Genomic DNA, 10074 nt, shown 5'->3' on the forward strand with positions numbered 1-10074 from the left:
CTCATCTTCTTATGATCTCACCATCTTGTCTGCTTGCAATCACGCCACCCCATCTGCTTATGATTGCTCCACCTCACGTGCTCCCAATCATACCACCTGACTTTCTTACAATCGCTCCACCTCATCTGCTCATGATTGAGCCACCTCACCTTGTGATCGGATCAACTCACCTCCTTGCGATCGCTCCCTCACCTTCTCATGATCCTACCATCTCACCTCGTCTCTTTGCAATTGCACCACCTTACCTACTCATGATTGTACTACCTCAACTGTTGAAGCTTGTGCTCTCCTACAGAAGCATTATGTCATATGTTCAAGATCGTGCATGGTTTTTGGAACTTTTGTGTTCTTCATTTGCTATTAATGTTGAGCAATCAATTGCTTATGCGTGCTCGTTGTGTGGAATCACCTGTGCATGCACACACTACTATAAGAGCACAGTCTCCTTTATGTGCATGTTATACATTTACTATGCATTCATGAAACTTTTCACCTGTTCTTAATTGTGTGAACTCTTCGAAGTTTACGTAGTTTACACTTTCTTCAATTGGCACACTTAACTACAAGAGAACACTTCCAACGTGCACATGTCACTGAGGGCACACATTCCTCTGAACACACATTCGTCAGTCCCAGAGCATTCAATTGCTCGCTCAAGCCCAAAGAGGCCATGCATTCATCTGTTTGCGGAACATTTATCTGGGGCATCCTTCACAGCTCCGTTGTCTTTGTTGGTGTTGACGTGGAGAGTGCGCATATGGTATGGCCTTTGTTTAAACTAATACTATGCTTTTTGTGTCAGCCCCCATGTGGTACACAGCCATAGGATCTTGATTTAATGTTACACCAGTTCGCACACAAACATCCACTACAGTGGACAATTGAGCATCCAGACTGCAAATGTATTACTGTTCTTGTATGTATTACAATTAGCAAAAATTCTTCTGAACTGGAATAATAATCTATAGACGAGCTTCTCCATGTCAGTGTTCATTAATCTGTTTTCATGTGCATTATGAGGCTTCACATTTGCCTTTTCATGAGCAATACTTGGGGAAAGTGCATTCTATAGTTTAGGTGTATCCATGGTGAAACATATTTGCCAATACTCTTTGTGTACTGTACAGTGCATAAACAAGAAAAATGGTACAATCCTAGAAAATATAGATTTCCACTCAGAATAAAAGGACATGCAGCACTAAAAATAACTGTACGTATCAAAAGGAGTGGTACACATGGGAACACAGAGTAGTTTTAATATCCAGATCTTTTTAGCACTTTAATCTGTTCTTTACAAGCCTAAACACTTATTCCTCAATCATGACAGAGGTTGTGCCCTCTTTCTGTTTTGTTGTCAGACTTCCACAAAGTTTATGGATAGACAACACTTTAGATGTCGCCCACCGAGAAGTGGGTTAGACATTGTTGCCTCTTAATTCTAGTTGACCAGTCTACTGAGATTGTTCAGTGGCTAGGGTTGGGGTGGCGGAAGTGGCAACATCCCTGACTGGGGAATACCAGACTGGGGTTCGAGTCCCGCTCAAACTCATTAGTTTCTTTGGTTGCTGCAATCTCACCATCCTTGTGAGGTAAGGATGGTGGTTTTGGAGGAGCCTATAGATCTATCTACTGAATCCTCAGCAGCTATTGCCTGGCCCTCCTTGGTCCTAGCTTGGGTGGAGAGGGGTTGGGTGCGGATCATATGTATATATAGTCAGACTCTAGGACATTTTCCGGCTCAATAGGGCAATGTCACTGTCCTTTGCCCCTGCCATTCATGAGCGGCCTTCATAGCCCACTGAAAAATCAACTTATCTGTACAGCAAGTTTGACAAAGTTAGGTCTTGTTTTTATCTAAATCAGTTGCTACTTGACTCGCCATTTTCCTTGTTGGAGTCCTTCGGCTTATAACATTCTGCTTTTCCAACTAGGGTTGTAGTTTAACTAGTAGTAATAATAATAATAATATATACATATAGTATAAGTAATTGTCATATATACTGTACAGTATAGCTATTATTGATGTACTAAAAAACTTCTACTAAATGACACTCAGGTATTACCAAGAACATATTTCTTTATTTATTGCAATATTTTTTTCTGCATTGAATGAATTATCATTCAATTTTGCTTCCCCTTGTACACTTTTCAGAGCTCTAACCCTTAGTTAATATTCAAGTTTATGAAGAGCTGTATGAATACCTAGATGACATTCTCATTATCCAAGACAATTTTCAAGATATCATATTCAGATTTTCTAGCCTTTTGGGAGGAGAGTGATGGAAATGGAGGTACAGGGAACGAGAAGGAGAGGGAGACCAAAGCGAAGGTGGATGAACTGTATCAAGGATGACCTTCGATCGAAGGGATTAACCGTTGATGAGGTGTGGGACAGAGGTAGATGGAGAAAGTTGACCAGAAGCATTGACCCCATGTAGAAGTGGGAAAAGATGTAGACAAAGAAGAAGAAGAAGATGAATATGTCATAGGATAGACTCAAATTGTATATTTAGGATATGTGGTGGAGTTTTTGGATTTGTGGAATTTGGGTTATATGGGCTGCGCTTGGATTGAGTAGTTCAACCAGTCCCATGATGCAACTGGGGAAAAGCCGTTGTTTCTTCATAACACTATAGCATCCTGCTTTTCCAAATAGGGTTGTAGCTTAACAATGTTAAATGGAAAGACAGGAGAATGAACGTTTGTAAAATTAAAGACCAAAAAGTCGGTGCAAATGAGGTGTCCAAGGGATACTACAAAGACCCTGGAGTATGCCGCATGGCGCTATCCCCTACTTTGTCTTGCAGGAGATAAAATTTGGGCTAGACTCCAAAAAGTAGATGGCTACACTTCCCTTTTCAAATTTTAATGAAAGAAAATCCTTAAAATTTTTGTGGAAGACTTTGCAGTAAGTTCTCCATTAATGTTGACCATTTCGCAAAAGATTCCAAGAGCACTTTTCTCTAGACAACCCCACCCAGTGAAGATGGTTCTAGAAATTAAGCACAATTCTTGTTTTCTGACCTGGTACTAATAACCCGTGGACATGATCTTTCTATCTTTTTTTAAAGATCAATCCCAATAGCTTTGGAGGCGGGCCAGCTTAGTTAAAAAAATTGTTTACATTTAGGGATATAACATTCAACAAGTCTTGAAAAAAGACCCAGATGAGCTATTCATCAATAGATTTTAAAATTCTTTCCTCAGTAAGTCCCTAAAATATTTAAGGTCTATTAATATTTAACATCTTCATCCTGTATGTGCATGTAGATCATAAGTTGTTCACCTTTATTTCTAAAATACAACACAAGAATTCTTCTTCTTCTTCTTTGTCTGCATCTTTTCCCACTTCTATGTGGGGTCTATGTTTCTGATCTGGTTTCTCCATCTACCTCTGTCCCACACCTCATCACCGGTTAATCCCTTTGATCGAAGGTCATCCTTGATACAGTCCATCCACCTTCGCTTTGGTCTCCCTCTCCTTCTCGTTCCCTGTACCTCCATTTCCATCACTCTCCTCCCAATATAGTTGAACACAAGAATACAAGAATCAACATATTTTCCCTTGGCGTGTCACAAAACATAGTATAAGGTTGACATTAAATGCATAGGTTGATAATGTCCTTGCAGATCCCTTGAAGGGTTATAGGTTGCGCATGAGCAGGAGCGGAGAAGAATGGGGCATTGCCCTAGAGACTGACCATTTGTACATATGATCAGCACCCAAGCACCCTCTCCACCCAAGCTAAGAGAAGGGAGGGCCAAGCAATGGCTGAGGCCTCACCAGATAGACATATAGGGTTCTTTAGATGTGGTTAACAATCAGGGACACAATTTATTACTCAAATGAAAAGATAACAGAAAATAGCCATAATACCTATCCATCTCTTGCGAGTTCTGCGATAGCGAAGTGTAAAAGCCTCTAGACTACTAGGCTACGTACTTGCCCATCCTGTGTGAACTTGATGTCACTCTTATATATCTAATTCGAAAATCCTCTCCTTTTTAATCTTCAGTGATGGTTTCCTTTCCTTATTCTAAATCGGTTCATTAACTTTAACCAAATATCTCATCATTTGTCCCCTGGTAGAGAAAGTGAGTACATTTATATAAGATTCGGTTGTTAAATGGGAACTTCTATACCCAATTTTTTTTTAATGAGGCGCATTTGCACTGACTCACAGCAGTGCCCTTTTAGCTTGGAAAAAGTTTCCTGCTACCTGATTGGTTAGAATTATCTTGTGCAACCAATCAGCGATCAGGAAACGTTTCCGAGCTAAAAGGGCACCCCTGCGAGTCGGTGCAAATCTGCCTCGCTAAAAAGAATTGACTATAGCTATCTTGGGAAGCAATAGACTTTTGCCTCTGGGTAGGCATGCCATACTTACCTGCTAAACTGTACTGGCAGCAGAGAATACTTATGCCATCATCATCGTCTTTAGATTTTAAATTCTTAGGATCCAACAGCATGCTATTTACACATTGTCATGTTTTTTCACATTTGATTATCAATTTCCCTCCCTACTTTCATTGCATAGTACCACAGCCTCTGTATCGTGGTCTTTCACTGTCTTGGGGTAGAATTTTCTTGCTTGAGGGTACACTCGGTCACATTATTCTATCTTATTTCTCTTCCTCTTTCTTTTTCGAGTTTTTGTAGTTTGTATATGAAATATTTATTTCAATGTTACTGTTTTTAAAATATTTTATATTGTTAATTACTTTTCTTGTAGTTCCCTTATTTCCTTTCCTCATAGGGCTATTTTCCTCTGATGGAGCCCTTTGGCTTATAGCATCCTGCTTTTCCAACTAGGGCTGTAGCTCAGCAATTAATAATAATAATAATAATAATAATGCATGAACAACACCTTACTTTCATTTAGAGATATGAATGTACGTACGTACATACATCTGAGAAAACCTGCACTTTCTTTAAGAGAGTCATTTTAAACAATTCTACACTTTGGGAAGAAATCAAACCATATAATAAAATAAATCGTATATTTTAGGCTGCACACTCACGAATAATGTGGATCTTCAGTCAACATAAGTTTAATAGTAAGCTGATAACATAATTGTTATGATTTAAAGTTCTTATTATCTTAATTTTTGGCTTATGACATCTAGTGAATAGGGTAAAGACAACAGATATAAATTATATTGGATTCAAGGGCCTTCAGTCAACATAAGTTTAATAGTAAGCTGATAACATAATTGTTATGATATTAAGTTCTTATCTTAATGATAATGATAAATATAAATTATCTTTTGATATTTGGGTATCTACAGAGGAATGACCGAAACCCTAATTTTTAGAACCAAAAATAGATTTAACTTGTGGTGTAAACGTTATTTACATTGCGTTAAAATATCTACCATTTATAAAATTGTGCACCCAACATTATCACATATTCCATAAAGAAATAGTTTCTTTTATATCTTAACTAACTAGTTTCTCTTAAAGGTAAATTTAAGTCCACTAAAAGAAAGGAAGATATTTTCTCAACAAAACTATAAAAATCAGTAAAAAAAAATTCAAAGACTAGATGTGTCCCCTCATCATCTCCTGCGACTTTATGAACCACAATTACAAATCGTTAAGGAAAGCAGACATATTGACAACCTTCAACTTAAAAACAAGTTTCATTTAATATATTTATGCATTGAGGATATTAAGATCTGGTAGTGGCCCTTGTGCTTAGCATCCTGCTTTTCCAACTAGGGTTGTAGCTTAGCAAGTAATCAATCAAGTATTACCACAATAATAATAATAATAATAATAATAATAGGGAAGTGGGGAATATGGGGAAAGGAAGAGTACCCCTGGATACGATCCAGTTTAGAGCTCAAAGGCAGGTACTCGGGATGGGAAAGATTAAGGAAAGAGGGAGAAAGAGAAGTACAGGAGAAGAACAAAAGAGAGGGGCAGACCCTCTTGCGATATTAAGGAATTGGTATTAATATTTCAGTTGTATAATAATAATAGATGTAAATCATATAAATCGAAGAATCACATAAGGATAAAACAGGAGATTTTATGCGAGTGATTAAAATATTTCCACTTGAGAGAGCATCAGCTGAGCAAAATGGGTTTCTGGCAGCATACTGTGAAGTTTTGCATTTTTTATCCCATTTGTTTGATTGCGTGATTGGCAGCCATGTAGCAAACTTTCATGCCTCCAGCAAGGTAAACACAGGTGCTGAAACTGGGGGGAAAAAAGGGGTAATTTAGAATAAAATGACACTATGGGATAAAACAGCTAATTATTATTGTGAATTATTCCATGAATAATAGTTAAAATATAATATGCATAGTTACTTTTCTCTGAGAAAAAAAAAACTAATCATTATCGTAAATTATTCCTTGGATAATTGTTGAAATATATTTGATATGCATAGCTACTTTTTCTGAGAACCTTGCCCTCCCCCTGAAAAAAATAATCATTATTGTAAATTATTCCAAAAATAATAAGTTGAAGTATGTGCATTATGAATAGTTACTTTGTTAAACGATGGATGTATAAAACTGTAAAAGATTCTTTTATGAATGATAATGAATAAGTATATATATTTGGCACTGCTGTTCATGGCAGGGTTACCAGGTTGTCCTTTTTTCAGGCTAAAAACTTCAAATTTGGCCTTTTTTCAAATTGGTTGGCCTTTAGCAATATAAAAAAAGGTTGGTCTTAAATGCTATACTTTTGCCCTCTTTTTTTTTTTTTTTTTTTTTTTTTTTTTTTTTTTTTTTTTTTTTTTTTAATGGGTTGTTCGTTTATAGCTGCAATTGATCAAAAGTTGGACTTGGAAAACCTGGCAACCCTGCTGAACTGTGATCACAACATAGATGCTCAGTGAAACTGGAATTAACCAACACCCATCATACTGCGATAGTTGTCATATCTACCTGTGCAAAGTCTATTGAAGTCAGACGTTAACATTTACCTCAGAAGTTCCCCCTTGTTGTGGCCTGACTGGTAACGTCTCTGCCTGGTGTTTGCCAGACCGGGGTTCGAGTCCCGCTCAGACTCGTTAGGCTAAAAGTACTGCCAGATCTTTGCTCAAACGGCATCTATAATGTTCACAACGCTTCCAGAAGGATGAAATTACTGCCATTTCCTTGCTCAGAAAGCATCCTTTAGTGTCTGCAACCTCACCATCCTTGTGAGCTATGGTTGGGGTTTTTTGGGGGGGAAGACTATAGGTCTATCTTTTGAGTCATCAGCAGCCATTACCTGGCCCCCCCTGGTCCAAGCTTGGGTGGATGGGGGGTAGTTGGTAGGTAGTAGGTTAGCAAGGGCACCAGCCATCCGTTGAGGTACTATCGCTAGGGAGTTGAGTTATTGGGTCCTTTGACTGGCCAGATACTACATTGGATCCTTCTCTTTGGTTAGGGCTCATTTTCCTTTGCTCACACAAACAGCGAGTAGTCTGGCCTATTCTTTTACATATTCTCCTCTCTCCTCATACACCTGATAACACTGAGATTACCAAATAATTCTTCTTCGCTCCAGGGGTTAACTACTTCAATATAATTGTTCAGGTGCCACTTTCCTATTTGTAAGGGTAGAACAGACTCTTTAGCTATGGTAAGTAGCTTTTCTAGGAGAAGGACACTCCAAAATCAAACCGTTGTTCTCTGGTCTTAGTGCCATAGCCTCCGTACCATGGTCTTTCACTGTCATGAGGTAGAGTTCTCTTGCTTGAGGGTACACTTGGGTACACTGTTCTATCTTATTTCTCTTTTCTTTTTTTTATAGTTTATATATGAAATATTTACTTTAATGTTGTTACTGTTCTTAAAATATTTTATGTTAATTACTGTTCTTGTAATCTCCTTATTTCCTTTCTTCACTGGGCTTTTTTCCTTTGTTGGAGCCCTCGGGCTTATAGCAGTCTGCTTTTCTAACTAGGGTTGTAGCTTCTCAAGTGATAATAATAATAATAATAATAATAATAGCGGTAGTATCTCGACGGGTGGCTGGTGCCCTGGACCCTCAGAGAGATGCACATCAACATGCTGGCCACTGCGGATTGACTATGGTGTGAGACGACTTTAGTCTTATTGCTCGCAACTAACCAACCTAGTACAGGTGGCTGTGACTAGTACAGCTTTGCTAATCATGGCGTGACACAAACCATTTGACCACGTTAAGTTATCCCCACTCCGAAAGGGATATATATGTGTGCATGTATGTATGTATGTTATATATGTATATATATACTGTGTGTGTATATATATATATATATATATATATATATATATATATATATATATATATATATATATATATATTACTGTATATTGCAATTTATCAAAATTAATCGTGATCGTCATTTATTCATATAAGCCACAACAACCTATTAATATCGAATTCGCTGTACCTTTTGTAGGGGGGGGGTGGAATGAACGTTTTAATAATTTTCTTGTGCAAGGATCCGAACCCTGACAAAGTCGAAACTTAGGTCAAGTCGACTCCATTTTCACCACTATTAACGTTTTTATAATGGTTTCTGGTCGGTCAAGGATTCGAACCCCTTACTTGTAACCTCAGTTTCGAGTTAGGGTTCGAGTCCCTGGCCGACCAGAAACTTTTTGTGGCTTATATATATATATATATATATATATATATATATATATATATATATATATATATAGTTTCAATATTAAGCCACAAATAGGTTTTGATATTGAACTCACTCTGACTCCATCACAGACCCACGGGGACTCTCTTAATGTTCGTGTAATAACATGCATTCTTATGAAATCACAGACCTTTGTTGAATGCCGGAAACAATTATTTCCTGTTCTTTTTTTTTTCTCTCTTTAATGGTACTTTTTCGTGTCACCGTGTAACCAAAACACTCCACGTTTAAACGTATTCATTAACTAACTTTCAACAAAGAAAAGTAGCATAAAACTTACTTGTATCCAAAAAGCATTGCAGCTAGCCCGCACACAGCCACGAATATCAAAACGGATTTCGTTAATTCAAGCCAGAATTTCTGCTTATCCTCTGTGTTAACGTTAAGTTCTGGTTTATCAGCCATTATCGAACAGTTTTATTCCGCACTTATACAGGGGAAACGTCAGCCAAAGTTCTTTCAACACAAAACTTAAAACTACCAGGAAATAATGAGTAGAGCCTCCACAAGTGTCTATGATATCATAAAGGGGAGTGTGTTAGCCCACGGACACGACAAGTTGCTCATTTACGTATTAAAATCATTAAATAGTTTTATTCGTTGATAAATTAGCAAGATATTCCAGATATTTTATTGGTAAAGAAAAGGTAGGTTTATCAAACAGTGTGTGTAGTCCTTGTTTCTTCACTCTACCAATTAATAAATGACGGCTATTTGGCAACACTAGACTCGCTAGTAAATATATCCTTTGGTACAGCCAATGTTCTACGTTGCCAGACGTAAGATCATCCGTTTTTTTTATTCAATATTAACGCATTTCTTATTAATGTTATACTGTATTGTTTATGGGTGCAATCTAATTTACAAATAACAAGCAAGTGTTTTCTTTATACAATTTTCATGGAGATTTAATCTGATATTACAACTAATGTTTTGAGCAAATTAACTTGGCATTTCGTTTGGTTCCTGCAGTACTTGGTGCCACAGTTGAATCAATTCCGGTTGGTCGTGTAATCGTGTTTTACTGTCTGTTAGTAAAATTTTCAAAATGTATCGCATGGTAAAACTAGGACATTCGGTTGAGAGCATGCCCTCGCCACTCCAAGCAGATTTTTTTTTTACTCTTAACTCCGCTATGTACTTGTACTTCGATGTATTTTCTTCAAAATCTAATAGATTTGTCCTTAGGTCATCCCCCCCCCCAAAAAAAAAAAAAAAAAAAAAAAAACTTGTCCACCTAGTTTCATTGAAATTAGTTCGATAGTTTTACCAAATTTAGTTCACAAACAAAAAATAAGTTCATTATGCCTGTTGCATAAGATATATTCATAACTCTGGCCATCCTTTACATTCAGATCTCCCTGAACAATTCTATCCTGTTCGTAATACTAGGTAGGCAGTTAATTCTAATAGCCAGGCCTTCTCCATCAT

The sequence above is a fragment of the Palaemon carinicauda genome, chromosome 9 (assembly GCF_036898095.1).
Source record: "Palaemon carinicauda isolate YSFRI2023 chromosome 9, ASM3689809v2, whole genome shotgun sequence".
NCBI lineage: Eukaryota > Metazoa > Arthropoda > Malacostraca > Decapoda > Palaemonidae > Palaemon > Palaemon carinicauda.